The sequence below is a fragment of the Haematobia irritans genome, chromosome 1 (genome assembly GCF_050003625.1).
Source record: "Haematobia irritans isolate KBUSLIRL chromosome 1, ASM5000362v1, whole genome shotgun sequence".
In the NCBI taxonomy this organism is placed as follows: Eukaryota; Metazoa; Arthropoda; class Insecta; order Diptera; family Muscidae; genus Haematobia; species Haematobia irritans.
Genome location: NC_134397.1, coordinates 137,887,419 through 137,904,445, shown reverse-complemented (window position 1 = coordinate 137,904,445; position 17,027 = coordinate 137,887,419). Strand labels below are relative to the sequence as shown.

Below are 17,027 nucleotides of genomic sequence, written 5' to 3'. Positions count from 1 at the left end.
CTGAAAGTCGAGTCTTAATTTGGAAAATAAAGTTGTCTCGTTTTTAAAAAACTTTGATAGCATATGAAGAAAAAAAGCTGAAAAAACGAAAATTTTAAATTTGCTTCCTAAAAGCAAGTACACAAAACCCTAATTTAAAAGAGAATTGTGTCTTAATAGTATCCTTACTTGTATTCTACGCTTCGTTGGCTCGGAATCAATACCAACATTTTTAAGGTAAAGACAAAATCTTTGTGCTATGCCAAAAACATACAGCGATACACACCAAATTCAGCACACCTAATTGTGGTCCTGAAAAACCTTTAGAATCTAGACCCCAAATCGGAGGGCGGATTTATAAGGGGGGATACATCAAAATCTCTACCGATACACAATATATTCGGAACACCTATTTATGGCCCTAAAAAACCTCCAGATTTCTAATTTAAGGCAAATTGGATAAAAACTATGTTTTTAGAAGCCCAAGAAGTAAAATCGGGAAATCGGTCTATATGCGGGCTATATCAAAACATGGTTCGATAGACCCCATTTTTGGCAAACCTATTTGTGGTCACAAAATACCTCTAGATTTCAAATTTCAGGCAAATCGAATAAAAACTACGGTTTCTAAAAGCCCAAGAAGTAAAATCGGGAGATCGGTCTATATGGGTATATACCAAAACCTGGACCGATACACACGATTTTCGGCATAACAATTTGTGGTCCTAAAATACCTCTAGATTTCCAATTTCAGACACATCGGCTGGAAAACTACGGTTTCTAGAAGCCCAAGAAGTAAAATTGGGAAAATCGAAAGTTAAAAACAAATGTGACCACTGTGCAAAAACTATATAGGGGGCAGTATACACCCATATACCAAATTTTAGAGCACGATGAGTAGAATCTAAATCCGAAATAATTTCATAAAGTTCATTGCCAGAATACGAGATATTTTCACTTTAAGTTGCGATTGAGTTAAAGTTAAAAACAAACTGCCCCTCTATAGTTTTTGCACAGTGGTCACATTTGTTTTTAACTTTAACTCAATCGCAACTTAAAGTGAAAATATCTCGAATTCTGGCAATGAACTTTATGAAATTATTTCGGATTTAGATTCTAGTCATTGTGCCCTAAAATTTGGTATATGGGTGTATACTGTCCTCTCTATAGTTTTTGCACAGTGGTTACATTTGTTTTTAACTTTAACTCAATGATCGCCAATTTTTTCGGAAAAACTTGTCTTCCAAGATATTACGAAAACCAACCGCCAAAGATGGATCACCACAACAATGCTAGCTCTCACATATCGGCTCAAACAGCTGCATTTTTTTTTTTACACGGCGCCATAAGATGGGCGGACTTTGTCATATAACTTTATCATTTGGTTTATAACAAATCGAAATATTGGTCTCAGACCCCATAAAGTATATGTATTCCGGGTAGTGGTGAAATTCTGAGTCGATCTAGCGATGTCCGTCTGTCGACCTAAAACTTTATTCAAGCAGTTGTTATTGATGTAAGTCGGATGATATTGCAAATAGGCCATATCGGAGCACTGTTAGGTATGGCCCCCATATAAACCGACGCCCAGATTTGGTTTGCGGGGCTCTTGGAGGAGAACATTTCATCAGATCCGGTTGAAATTGGGTACGTGGTGTTAGTCTACGGCTTCTAACAACCATGCAAAAATTGGTCCTCCACAGATTTTATTTCCGGACTTTCATGGAGGTGCAAATTTCATCCGATCCGGTTGAAATTTGATACGCGATTCCAGTATATGCTTTCTACTAATCGTGCACCCATATCAAGCGATCCCCAAATTTGACTTTTGGAGTCTCATTGACGAATAAATTTCATCCGATCCGGTTGAACTTTAGCCCTCTAAATAACGTACTAAAATTGGTTCATATGGTTCATAATTATTTACGGGCTCGTCTTTATAAACCGGTCAAGAACTTTATTGGCGTATATAGGTATTTAATCTGCCTCCATATGGACTAAGGCAATGCTAAGATACCTTGCCATCGGCAACTCTTACCACAACCCAATTAACTTGATTGTAGATGACAGTCTCTAGTAGAACATTCAACACACTCCATGGTGGAGGGTACATAAGATTCGGCCTGGCTGAACTTAGGGCCGTATATACCTGTTGAGCACACAAGCACATCGATTTGATGGGTCATCCGCCGTATAATCCTGAATTGGCACCAAATGACTTCAAACGGTTGATGCGTTCAGAATACATGTTTTGGAGATACCTCAATCAGGATGGCAAAAGTGCTTCGACAATTGATTCAAACGCATTGATAGATTTCAATGGTGAATATTTTGAAAAAAACAATAAAATGATTTTCGTTGATTAATACTTGGTTTTGTTCTCTAATCCCCAAGGCAACCCTCGTTGTATATCCAAAACTAAGTAAACCAAACAATGGGGTACAATTCACATGTCTCTTTATGTCATCAGACAATAAATCAATAAAAAATTTACTTCGATTTTATTGTAACGATTTTACAAGTTTTCATTGCAATGTTTTTATCTTTTAGTATATGTTTAAGACATTTAAATATTACATCCATATTGATCTATATCAATTTAAATAAATCAATTTTTGTAAAAACAAACAGAATATCTATATTTTTCCCACCCTATATGAAGTGACCATCGCACATAAACTTTTGGCAAGCAATGACCTCATCCATGGCCACTGTTCAGGGTCAATGCCAAATAACAGCAGCACGAAGCTTTCATGGGAGGAAACTTTCTCAAATACACAAATTTAATTTTATCATCATCATCATCGTCATAGTAGTAGGCATGTGTCTACACAAGAGATAGGCATAGGGAAGTAATGTAGAAATGGGGATAAATTCAACCATGCCATATCGAAAATTTAAATAATTTCCATATATTTTTCGAGAGAAAAATGATTAAATATACAATTGTTTTGATTGTCATGGAGAGAACATACAATAAAAAATGTATCACTATTCCGGAAAATCTGGAAGCAATAATTAATTTCTAGGAATCCTAGAAATTCCTGCGTTCTTGATAGATTTCAAGTGTAATTATGCGATTGCTTTACATTCGGAATGGAAAAATACCACCAGTAGTGGCGAGCTCAAAAACCTCAGAATGAACAAAATGTTTGTGTAGAGCATGAAAAGTCGTTATAATAATACTGGTAGTGTTGGAAAATCCCAAAGTGTTGATAAAATACCGCAAAATGGTTGAGCGAAACAAAAGTAAACGAAATTTTGGGATCAACCCGGATTCAAACGAACATCCAACATTTTTTCAGCGGTGGATTATTGCTTGTGAAATTTCTGAGTGTTTCGAAGCACCGTAATGACAAACGTTATTCGGACTCTTGCATAAAAAAGAGGATCCTTGGCTATGGAATCTGGCAGCACTCAGTGATAAGAGGGAAGTTTACCACAGGCTATGAAGACTCATAATGAAAAATACACAGATCGTCGCTTCAATGAGTTCCCGCCCCCTCTCATGTTTATATTGCCCAGAGGGTTTGCTATACTGCTGCCGCTCGCTTCATATCCGCTGGCCGAATTGTCTAGGTGAGGACCAAATTCCGAACAGAAGCGTCTAGACTCACAGACGAGCGTGATGAAAGCCGTCATGCTAACCCTGTTGATACTATAATCAAGGAACTGGATCTAGAGATTAGTAAGATAGTGGACGAGCACAAGCGAAACAAATGGTTAGAAAACCTTAGAGCCACCGTGATTAAATCGTTAGCATGCCAGCCTTGCATACACAGGGTGCTGGGTTCAAACCCAGTTTCGACCAAACACAAAGAAGTTTTTCAGCGGTGGATTATCCCTTCTCAGAAATGCTGGTAATAAGCTTTTCTAAGTGGTTTCAGCGCAATGTGGAACACCGTAGAACACATAGAATCGTGCAGCACTCAGTGATAAGAGAGAAGTTCGCCACTATGGTATAACAATGGAGTAAATAGTCTATGGTAAGTGAGCCTGAAATATCGGGCTGCCACTATACCAAATCTAACCTAACCTAGAGCACCTGAAGCAATGTCACTTAGGCACAGGAAGAGGTAAGTTGTGGTCAACAGTGAATAGCCCTCTCAAACTCGGATGATGGAGTCTCAGTTACCTTTGGCAATGTAACTGTGACACCCAAAGAGATGCGCTAGATTTTTCAAACGACAGTTTGTCTTCATTCGTCGCATTCGTGGTCTCCGAACCAGCGATATACCACAATTTACTACAGTCGAAGTTACCAAGGTCATCAGACCAATGCTAATGCTGGGAATACTGAAAGTTGAATACTTGACCAAACACCTCAAACTGTCCTTGGAATCTCTCCTTATACCCTCCTTATGTCTGGAAAAAATGTTGGGGTAAATCGTACAGACCGATTACCCTTCTCTCACCAGTAACCAAAACTCTTGAGGCACTACTCCTACCCAGTCTTGTGGGAAGGATTATTATCCTTTTCTATTCCTCTTGTTCAGAGTATTCGTCGATCTTGGGCTTCTATACACTGCAATTTTTATCAGAATTTCCGGAAAATTTATATCTAGAGGTAATATAGGACCAGGTGTGGCGAATATGGTGTGTATTGGTTCATATTTTGGTATAGCCCCATAAAGACCGATCTGCGGTTTAACTGCTTGGACTTCTAGAAAACTCATTTGTTATCCGATTTTCTTGAAAATGGATATCTAGATGTATTTTTAAGCCGCAAATAGGTGTGCCGAATACGATGTATACCGGTCCATGGTTTGGTATAGCCCCCTTGTAACATAGACTGATCTCCCGATTTGCGTTCTTGAGCTTCTGGAAACCATGTGTGTGAAAATAAATTATAATGGATCTCGTTATAAAATCACAAAATGAGCGTACATTATAATGGATTTATGGTCAAAAAATAATTGTAATAAAATGCACAAAACGCGCGAATTAGTTAAGATAATATATCAAATTGTATAATATAGGTCGAACTCTATCCAAAAAGGTGTTCCAATACTCCATAACAATCATTGGTATGGAGATATAGTACCTTTTATACCTTGTGTCTCAGAAAGCAAACAAACAAGTGTGGGCTGTCAAAACCTACGGGGACTGGAAGTAGAAATCGGGATCTACTCAAAAACACAAACCTTGTGTTCCAGACCCGCTGGGGAGCCGAGATATTGGCCACTTTGCGTTATGGGCCACTCATCCTGGAGAGAAATTTTCAAATTTCATCCAAATGGAAATATGTGTGTGTGCCAATATCTCGGCTCCCCAGCGGGTCTGGAACACAAGGTTTGTGTTTTTGAGTAGATCCCGATTTCTACTTCCATTCCCCGTAGGTTTTGACAGCCCACACTTGTTTGTTTGCTTTCTGAGACACAAGGTATAAAATGTACTATATCTCCATACCAATGATTGTTATGGAGTATTGGAACACCTTTTTGGATAGAGTTCGACCTATATTATACAATTTGATATATTATCTTAACTAATTTGCGCGTTTTGTGCATTTTGTTACAATTATTTTTTGACCATAAATCCATTATAATGTAACTTTAGTTCCAAATTTGACATATAGGGGGCGCTCATTTTGTGATTTTATAACGAGATCCATTATAATTTATTTTCACAAGGTTTGTGTTTTTGAGTAGATCTAGATTTCTACTTCCATTTCCCGTTGGTTTTGTCAGCCCACATATTTCCATTTGGATGAAATTTGAAAATTTCTCTCCAGGATGAGTGGCCCATAACACAATGTGGTCAATATCTCGGCTCCCCAGCGGGTCTGGAACACAAGGTTTGTGTTTTTGAGTAGATCTCGGTTTCTACTTCCATTCCACGTTGGTTTGGTCAGCCCACATATTTCTATTTGGTAGAAATTTGGAAATTTCTTTCCAGGATGAGTGGCCCATAACACAATGTGGTCAATATCTCGGCTCCCCAGCGGGTCTGGAACACAAGGTTTGTGTTTTTGAGTAGATCTAGATTTCTACTTCCAGTCCCCGTAGGTTTTGACAGCCCACATATTTCCATTTGGATGAAATTTGAAAATTTCTCTCCAGGATGAGTGGCCCATAACGCAAAGTGGCCAATATCTCGGCTCCCCAGCGGGTCTGGAACACAAGGTTTGTGTTTTTGAGTAGATCCCGATTTCTACTTCCATTCCCCGTAAGTTTTGACAGCCCACATATTTCCATTTGGATGAAATTTGAAAATTTCTCTCCAGGATGAGTGGCCCTAACACAAAGTGGCCAATATCTCGGCTCCCCAGCGGGTCTGGAACACAAGGTTTGTGTTTTTGAATAGATCCCGATTTCTACTTCCAGTCCCCGTAGGTTTTGACAGCCCACACTTGTTTGTTTGCTTTCTGAGACACAAGGTATAAAAGGTAATATATCTCCATACCAATGATTGTTATGGAGTATTGGAACACCTTTTTGGATAGAGTTCGACCTATATTATACAATTTGATATATTATCTTAACTAATTTGCGCGTTTTGTGCATTTTGTTACAATTATTTTTTGACCATAAATCCATTATAATGTAACTTTAGTTCCAAATTTGACATATAGGGGGCGCTCATTTTGTGATTTTATAACGAGATCCATTATAATTTATTTTCACACACATCTGGAAACCGTAGTTATTATTCGGTTTCCTGAAATTAGAACTGTAAATGTATTTTAGAAACCGGAATTTCTATTCGATTTGCCTGAAATTGGAAATCTGGAAGTATTTTAGATCTACAAAGACCTATGTCGAAGCGCCTTCTTCGCTAATTGATCATCTAAATTTTTCTAAAATGAAAAGTAACATTACCGCACTTTATTTCGCGTACTCATTCGGGGCATAACAGATTGGCTGATAAGTCCCCGGTGTAACAAAGAAAAACACATTTTTTTGTCAAAATTCGTTTTTATTATTCAACATAGTTCCCTTCAAGAGCGATATAACGATTATAACGACCTTCCAATTTTTGGAAACCATTTTGGTAGTACTCCTTCGGTTTTGGCACAAAATAGGCCTCAGTTTCGTCGATCACCTCTTCATTGCAGCCAAATTTTTCCCTGCGAGCATCCTTTTGAGGTCTGAGAACAAGACAAACTCGCTGGGGGCCAGATCTGGAGAATACGGTGGATGGGGAAGCAATTCGAAGCCCAATTCATGAATTTTTGCCATCGTTCTCAATGACTTGTGGCACGGTGTATTGTCTTGGTGGAACAACACTTTTTTCTTCTTCATATGGGGCCGTTTTGCCGCGATTTCGACCTTCAAACGCTCCAATAACGCCATATATAGTAGTCACTGTTGATGGTTTTTCCTTCTCAAGATAATCGATAAAAATTATTCCATGCGCATCCCAAAAAAGCAGAGGCCATTACTTTGCCAGCGGACTTTTGAGTCTTTCCACGCTTCGGAGACGGTTCACTGGTCGCTGTCCAATCAGCCGACTGTCGATTGGCAGACTGTCCATTGTCTCATATCGACGGAAAAACTTGGTGTATTACGAGTTAACAGCTGCAAACACCGCTCAGAATCATCAACACGTTGTTGTTTTCGGTCAAATGTGAGCTCGGGCGGCACCCATTTTGCACGGAGCTTCTGCATATCCAAATATTGATGAATGATATGACCAACACGATATCAAAGGAATATCTTTAAGGCCTCTGCTATCTCGATCAACTTCATTTTACAGTCATTCAAAATCATTTTGTGGATTTTTTTGATGTTTTCGTCGGTAACCACCTCTTTTGGGCGTCCACTGCGTTCACCGTCCTCCGTGCTCATTTCACCACGCTTGAATTTTGCATACCAATCAATTATTGTTGATTTCCCAGAGTCCGGAAACTCATTATCAAGCCAAGTTTTTGCTTTCCCCGTATTTTTTCCCTTCAGAAAACAGTATTTTATCAAAACACGAAATTCCTTTCTTTCATTTTTTTTTTGCTTCACAAAAGACGCTCTATCTCACAAACTAATTGACTTACAGACGTCAAATTTTGACACGAATCATTTGAAGGTTGGTACTATATAAAAATAATATGCATTTAATACTAGCGACGCCATCTATGTGTCAGACCGGGGACTTATCAGCCAACCTGTTAGTATGGCGCCAATGATTTTTTCTTTAATTGTAGATCATTTTTTCTCCTACGAAAGGGTGTTATTTTATGAGTTGTAATTAAAAAGTACACTAGGGCATTAAAAATTCCTGGTTCTAACAACGCTTTGTGGAAATCGCAAAATGTGGAGTACAATTTAGTTCAATTTTCCCCCAAGATAGTTCATTCTTCCTATAAACCAGTTCAAAGAAGAAATACTTTCCTCCGGAACGAAATTTTGGACTCGAATTTGTAAAGCAGCAAATAAACCCGAATTCATGGCAAGTGTTACAACAATCACTCTTTTTTTTGTATTAAAGGAAAATTGTTTCGCTTTGAAGGAAAACTTCGTTTGTCAAAAATTTCGTTTGTCAGAAAAGCAAACTCTTCTTTTAGCACTTTATAAATTCTTCTAAAAATATGGTAACACCCCTGCCTATGGACAGGGTACACGCTGCCTTATAGAGAATAATCACTCGTCATTCTTTATTTTGCAGATAAAGGAATTTTAGACAATTATGTCATTCCCGATTTTTTTGTTTTTTATTTGTGCTATGAAATATGTTTTAGCTTTTGTTTGTATTGTTTATTTGAGAGATGATACCCAAATTTATACAATCCAGAGCTTCTGTATCTAGCTGACAGCCTTTATAATATGTCAATGCATTTTTGGCGGCAGGGGAAAATACAAATCTTTGTGATTTTGTTATTGCGTTGTGTGTTTGGGCTTTGGCGTTGTTTTTGTGTTTTTTTTTTTTTTTTCATTTTTGTTTCACGTTTTGTTTTCTTTTTTCCTGCTTGTCTGCTGTCACTAACGCCGCCACAGCGACCTCCTTTGTCGTTATTCCTTCTATTCGTAGTTATTGAAGTTTGTATTCTATCGATCCTTTTTCTCATTGTCATAGTTCGATGTATTTACGGTTATTTTTGTTTTGTTTTGCTTTGTTTTGCTTTGTTTTGTTGTTATTTTTATGCGTTTTGTTGTGGCGTTCGATATTGTGGGCCCCCCTTTGTATATGTGTGCCTTTTGCACACACGCTCTTGTTATTCTCGTTTATCATTCATTATGATGTAGCCGGCTTTTCATACTGCCGTCTGTCTGGTATTTATCGTGGTATGTTCACACACTCACATAGCACACTACCATTGCAAACAAACAATTGAATAGATGCAAATATACATATGTGTGTATGTTTTGTGCTTTTGTACATAACTGCGATGTACGGGATTTTATTTTTTCTTGTTGGTCTCGCCGTAACTTGCTGCCGTTGTGGGTAAAGCTTTACTTTGATTCCGACGCAATTTCAATTTTACACACACACACACAGCTACACATAGGCATCCATTGACAACAGTGTTACCATTGGAATTGAAATCTCCAGAAAACCAAATCCCTAAGAGAAATTCCATAATTTTTGTTCCAATTTGGCTAAATACCTTTCAAACACTGAAAAAAAAATATTTTAGTGAGGCAAAAAAATTTAATGTCCTTAGAATTTTTAAAAATTATTCAAACTTAATGAAATCGCCATTAAATTTGTTGTAGTTTTGTATATTGACTCCGAAATATGAGATGTTATTCAATACTTTATTTTAAAGAAGTTTTTACTTGAAGTCAAAATTTAAGTTGTCGTGTACACGTTTATTAAACACAAGACGAGATCGCAAAAGTTAAATTTAAAAGAGAATAGTATCTTATAGGTATCCATACTTCAATTCCCCGCTTTTTTGTCTCGGAATCAATATCACAATTATTAGTTTAAAGACAAACTCTTTGGAACCGAGTAGGGTTTTTCTTTTTTACTGACGATAGGGAAAACATATTAAAAAATTAACTACTTTCAAGTTTTCAAAAATCTCTTGTAAAAACGTCATTTTGTTCCTTAAAAGGAGAAGAAGAAGAGACGTGTTACATGGTAGTAGACACCACTTATACACTTAAAAAATCGTATCCACCCTCAAAAAAAGTTTACTCGGATCCAAAGATTTTGACTTTCCTTTAAAGATTTTGGTATTGATTCTGAGCCAAACATGTGGCTTCTTTAAAATAAAGACATTTCAGCGACTTATCAGGCTTTATATTCCGAAAAAAATTTAAACCAAAAATGCTAAATTTTCAAAATAAGTATTAGCCTACATATGAAGTGTTTTTTCTTAAATCTAAGATTCAAAATTTCAGTTAATTGAAGGACGATTTCTTTAAATCAAAAATGTGTTTCTTTACTGTAAGGAAAATTTGCCTTAGTTCAAAGACGTACAAATTTAACGGAGGGACGCAAATTTCTAAAATTTGTGTCCTAAATTTAATAAAAATAATTTTTGAAGCATAGATTATAAACTTTGTTTTACACTCAAAAAAAGTTTACTTGGATCCAATGATTTTGACCTTCCCTTAAGGATTTTGGTATTGATTCCGAGCCAAAGATGCGGCTTCTTTAAAATAAAGACATCTTTGACGGACCTCCCTGGCTTTAAATCTAGGATAAATAAAATTAAAATTAAATACAGATCTCATTCATCGAATTTTTATCCTCTTTTTGCGATATATTAATAAAGGTATTTAAGTACAAACAAATTCCAATTTAAAATCCAAATTATGACAGGCTCTTCAAAGTAAAAAACAGTAAAAAAAAACTTTAAACCAAAGATGCAAATCCTTAAAATAAGTCTTAGCCTATATTTGAAGCGATTTTATTTTAAATTTAAAAATGCAATATGCCAGTTGAGTTAAAGACGATTTCTTTAAATTAAAAATGTTTTTCTTTATTTTAAGGAAAATTTGCCTTACTTCAAAGATCTACAACTTCAGAAGAGAGACGGAAAATTTTATTTTAAGAATTTTGTCCTTATTTTAAAGAATTTTGTCCTTAACTTTGGGTAAATTTCGATTCCTAAAATTTAAGTTGCATAGGTCGATATTTTTTTCAGTGTAATTAAAATTTCATTATTTAAAAAAAAAATTGTCCTTAATATTTTGTAAATTATGCATCCTAAAATTTAGCTTGTGTCATCTTTAATAACACGTAAATATTTTTGCAGTGCAGTACCAAAAATGTTATCTTTAACAAGTTTGGTATGGATTCCAAGCCAAAGAAGAGAGGAATCACGCTATACACTCAAAAAACAGTAAACCCTCTATTTCACTAAAGACAATTTAACTTTATTATAGTTCATGGAGTTATTATGCTTGGAGAAAGTTTCCTTTACTCTAATAATTGTTTGCGTACGTTAGTTAAATGAACTAAAAAAACGGGAAAAATAAAGCATAAAGATTTCCTAAATTCGTACTTCTTACAAAATAGTTCATTATTTCTTTAAATTTGTAAATTTTACCACAAATGCGCTCATCTTGTAATTTTAAACTCCAATTTCTTCCTTCAAAGAACAAAATTTTCTTGAACAAGTAAAAAAAAATTAATTATATCTAATAAATTTTGTTGAATTTGTCAAAAAATATTTACTTGTTTTTGTGATATCGGCGTGATGTCAGCGTTTGTAATAATGTTTAATTAATTTTTTGTTTTAAATAATCTAAACTTTCTAAAATTAACTAAAATTGTTCTTTCTTGTGAGTTCACTGTTTTTTCAGTGTACATAGGATGCCATTCATTTTTAGATTTAGGCTTTGAGTACAGGATATTGGGAAAGAAATCCTAAATTTCTTTTTGTTTTTGTGTTTTTTTATAATGTATGGAGCGGGATTTTTTTTCAACGTCTATCCTCCATATTTATAAAAGTTAACGTAAATTTTAAACCTACTATTACCATACAAATTCCTTCCATAAACTTTCAATAAATTATTATGAATACAGGTATACGAATTTATTATTGTAACAGACTGATCAATTGAAGTATGTTATTGTCCGTCGTTAGCCACTACTTTTTCTCATCTTTCTGGAAACTTACTTGACTCAATTTACGAATCGATCCAATTTTTGGGTTCCTTATAAGAACGAAAATGCGAATCAAGTCATGCGTCATCGATCGGCACAAGTGGTCATAAAAAGGAGTAATGTCTGGGCTATACGGCGGGTAAGGTAGGGCTTCCCATTTGAGTGTTTCCAAATAAGTGTTGTGACTGAGCGTTATCGCGCTCTAAAAAGTGCAATAGCGAAAGTTGACGAGAGCAGTGATGCTCTAATAAGAATTTTGTGTATAGTGATTTATTTATCATACACCTCTGATGAAGCAATTCAACGAAAATTGCGAAATATTAGGACGGATGACAAAATAAAGAATTTTATTTAAACTGAAAAAGATCGAACAAGAAACAAAATAATCAAGCTCTAAAATCTCTTTGTCACACCATTCCAAATATATGTAGTAGTAAAAGTTGCTTTATTAGGCATACATAATCTGGGTTCTAGCTTTGAATCTAACGGGCTCCCAATTTGTTTAACGGAAGGTTAATCGTTTTATAAGACGCTACAGTTTTCCTTATATAACCCACGTTTGTAACTGCACAATTTCAAAATATTTTCACAATTATTGCAATGAATTTTAATGTAGTATGAATATGTCATATTTTATTATGAAATCTATTATTTAATTTAAATTTAAATTCGTAACCGAAATTCGTTTTTTTTTTTTAATTTTTGGGCTGATGTAAAAGGTTAGCACAAAATACATTGTTAAACCTCCAATTAGCGTGTAAGAACCTCAGTCCTTGGCTAATTTGTAATTGGTTCAAATGTCAAGGGAAGATTGTCTGTGGGCGGGATCCCGGGAAATTAAAAAAAAACGCTTTCCCGGGAATAAAAGTCATAAAGATCATAATATTCTTGACAATGACCATGTTCTCTTAATTGAAATAAAAAACTGCTCTTAAAAATCACAACATTTAACAACCATATTATTTTTGTTTAACTGGGTAAAAGCAAAGGCAATAAACTTTAGGAAGATAGGAAATTGGCTTGCGTCATACCAAATGTTGCATTTAGCATGTTAGTTCCATACATGTTTGTAATTTTTTTTTTTGTTATTTGTGTTTCGTTATTATTTAATTGAAAAACTTAATTTTCTTAATGAAACAATGTTAAATTTAGGCTTAAATCTACTTTAGTACAAATGGTCCGATTGGTCCAATTTTTGGCCAGCGTGTAGACTTTTCGATTCTAAACACAAAATGTAATATACCACTTTTTGGCGGAAAGACATATTTTCGGAGTTACGGACCCCTAAAGTTTTCATTGCCACGTATATTGGATTTAGTATCCATCGCCCATAATCATCCTAAAAGTAATATATTTAGAATAACATGGACCCGGAAAGGTCCTGGGTTCGCGTTAGCCCACTTTGGACTCTGTCCATAGGAGAAAGTCTCAAACCTCGGCCGACGGCCGGCTACCTATCCTCTTTGGGTTCGCGTTAGCCCACTTTGGACTCTGTCCATAGGAGAAAGTCTCAAACCTCGGCCGAAGGCCGGCTACCTATCCTCTTTGGGTTCGCGTTAGCCCACTTCGGACCCTGTCCATAGAAGAAAGTCTCAAACCTCGGCCGAAGGCCGGCTATCTATCCTCTTTGGGTTCGCGTTAGCCCACTTTGGACTCTGTCCATAGGAGAAAGTGTCAAATCCCGGCCGAAGGCCGGCCACTTATACCCAGTTTTAAATAGTCGGTATGTCGAAAACTACGCTCTTCCGACAAAATTTTTACTTTATATTTTCTGCTTAAAACCTACTATTTTTACCAAATACGCAAAAAACGGAATTTTATTAATTTCATGAAAAATACCGATTTCAGATGTCGATATCTCGAAAACTAGGCTTTTCCGCCAATTTTTTTACTTACATTTTCGATTTGAAATCCCTTCTCCTACACTTAAAAAAATTGTTTATTTTTAACAACTTGTGCTAAAGTAGATTTGTTCCTAAATTTTAGGCAACAGCAAAACAAATTACATTTTCCCCTTTATGGAAATTTTTTTTCGTGCACCTAATTTCTTTTTATTTGCATTTTAATGCTATGTCAATACTTGTCGTATACGGGTTTGGTTCGATAAACGAAAAGTATGAAACTAACGCCGTAACTGGTTTGATCTCCCCAGTAGCCAATTTCCTATCTTCCTTTGTGTATTGTCTTTGGGAATTTTTGAATTACCATAACGAATTATATTACACCCGAATGTTTTAATTCGTATGAAAATATTTTCATGAAGACTAGAGCATCTTAAATGACAAACACGTTATTTTTATTAGCACCATGTTTACAGGACGAACATGGTTGCGTTGAAAATTATACATGATGACCAGAACAAACCTCAAACTGTATTATTTTCTTATTCGAATATTATCTTCACAACCATGTTTCTTCTCTTCGTGTAAGTTACAGAATAATGTCCATATTCATAACAAATTATAAACAGCATATAAACAACAGGACGGTTGTCGTGTAAAATTGTTTATGATCGCGAAGAAAATAATGTTTTTTCATTGAAATTTAAGCCCGACTATATAAGATGTAACAATAACATGCATATTCAAATAATCAATTATTGAAAGTAAATTCATAATTCTTAAAGATCTACGTTCTAAATGGGGGGCAAAAAACAAACGTATCGGCAACACTGTATTATACACTTACAGAGCAATGCCACCTTCCTTGCACCGCAGACAGTCTAACTTAAACACAGGCTCACACACAAACGCACACTCGAGACGGTCGACAATGAATCTACACGCCAAGCATACTTTGGGTCTTCACTGCCGCGCCGCCTTCACACACCCTGTTTAGGTTATTATTATTTTTTTTTTCCACTTATATTTTTACATTTGCTACTCACATCAAAAAATACACTCTTTTTGGATGACATTTTTGTATTTAAAAAAATAACTTAAATCTCATACTTTTCAGTTAAATACAAAACATTTCAGATATTTCCATTTTATTTACATTTCTTTCAGTTTTGTACATTTGAAATAGATTTTAAGAATGCACTCGTTTGATTTTTGTTATTTGATTTTTTTTTGTTAATAATTTTTAAATTGACTGATCTCGCATTAAAGTGTTTTTTTCTCGTTTCCTTTTTGTATTCAATCACACTCTTTACTTTTTTTTTAAATTCTTCAAATTCTTTTTCACAATTTATTTAAAACTCATTGAGCTTAGGCTGAAGACTAAATTTTTTGTTGTTGTGTTAATTCACATTATTATTATTAAAACACTTCCTTTTTAGACAATAAAAAATGCAATGAATGTTGGATATCACACTAACGACGATTCGATTTGCGGGGAGAAATTATGATAAACTCCATCTAAACGCGTTGTATGCCGTCGATGAACTGAACTTGCCAAACATTTGAAAGACTTCATAGACGCGCAACGCATGCTGCACAGCGCCACTTCACTACAACTTTGCCAAACGCCGTTGTTGAAGGCCGTAACAGCGGCGTCGGCGCCATTGTAGTAGTGACAGTATCAAAGTGTAAGCACAAACCTTTGTCGTTATTGTCGTTATTTCCTCCTTTTTTGCCTCGTTTGGATTGAGTAGCATGGTGGCACCAGTATCTAGATACTTTTTTCTGTAGAGATGACAACAATAGTATAGCTCAGTCAGCGCCATCATGATGTTCTTGGCTGAGTGGTTTCCTTCGTTTCATCGTTCGTTAGCATTCTATGAATGACTTGATGTTTCGTTGTGCTCTTTATGCTTGCTTTTGCTGAATGCCGGCATAACTTAATTCACTCTTTTTGTCTCTTCTCGTTCTTTGCATATTTCGGCATGTTTTCAACTTTGGCGTTGGTGCGTACGTGTGTGTGTGTATCTGTGCAAAATTAACGCTTGTTTATCTCTCTCTTTAAATATTTTGTTTTGGTTCATTCTTTTCTCGAATTGCAAGCTCAACATAGTTGTTGTTATCCCCACGCGAGTGTGTAAATAATACAGTGTTACCACTATAAGTGTAAAAAAGCGCCAATTGTCCAAACAGATGTAATGCAGAGAAATGCCTAGATAGATAATTGTGGGTTAGACATTTTAATCGTGGAAATAATAGCACAAGCACAAATTGATAATTTGTTTCGAAGAAAAATGATAACCAAACTTAATTTTTATACCCTTTTTATAACCACCACCATAGAATAGTGACGGGGGTATAATAAGTTTGTCATTCCGTTTGTAACACATCGAAATATCGATTTCCGACTATATAAAGTATATATATTCTTGATCAGGGAGAAATTCTAAGACGATATAGCCATGTCCGTCTGTCTGTCTGGCTGTCTGTCTGTTGTAATCACGCTACAGTCTTCAATAATAAAGCAATCGTGCTGAAATTTTGCACAAACTCGTCTTTTGTCTGCAGGCAGTCAAGTTCGAAGATGGGCTATATCGGTCCAGGTTTTGATATAGTCCCCATATAAACCGACCTCCCGATTTGGGTCTTGGGCTTATAAAAACCTTAGTTTCTATCGAATTTGCCTGAAATTGGAAATCTAGAGGTATTTTAGGACCTTAAATATGAGAGCCGAAAATGGCGTGTATTGGTCCATGTTTTGGTTTATCTCCCAAATAGCCCGATCTCCCGATTTTACTTCTTGTGCTTTTAGAAGCCATAGTTTTTCTCAAATTTGCATGAAATTTTAAATCTAGAAGTATTTTAGGAACATATAGAGGTGTGCCGAAAATGGTGAATATCGGTCCATGTGCACTGATAATGGAAATTTCTTGAAACTGAATTATAGTTTCCAGATTTTACTTCTGGTAATCATTTAAATAATGGGGGTAAAAATCTACAGATGTTAGATTTTAAATCAAGGCGTTATTTCATCGTTTTCTTGCACACTTGCAACAAACTCAAACTCAAACAAATATTGTTCTTATAAATCCAGAATCTGATCTAGTCTTCATGGGTAAAATCTTTGAATTTATCTTCGGGAAGTGTACTGGTTGAACTGATCTGCTTGTCATCAAATCCCTCTGAAATTTTCTATAATATTTGATTCAT

At 35.6% G+C, this 17,027-nt stretch overlaps 1 protein-coding gene across 1 annotated transcript in view; it reads right to left on the bottom strand.

Annotated features, from left to right (window-relative positions):
- Positions 1-15,341, bottom strand: part of plum (IgSF transmembrane protein plum) — a 499,814-nt gene extending 484,473 nt beyond the window's left edge. Inside the window, exon 1 of the mRNA XM_075291754.1 lies at positions 14,665-15,341. The gene's annotated coding sequence lies outside the window, so the exon portion shown is untranslated. The remainder of the gene's footprint in view (positions 1-14,664) is intronic.
- Positions 15,342-17,027: the final 1,686 nt, after the last annotated feature.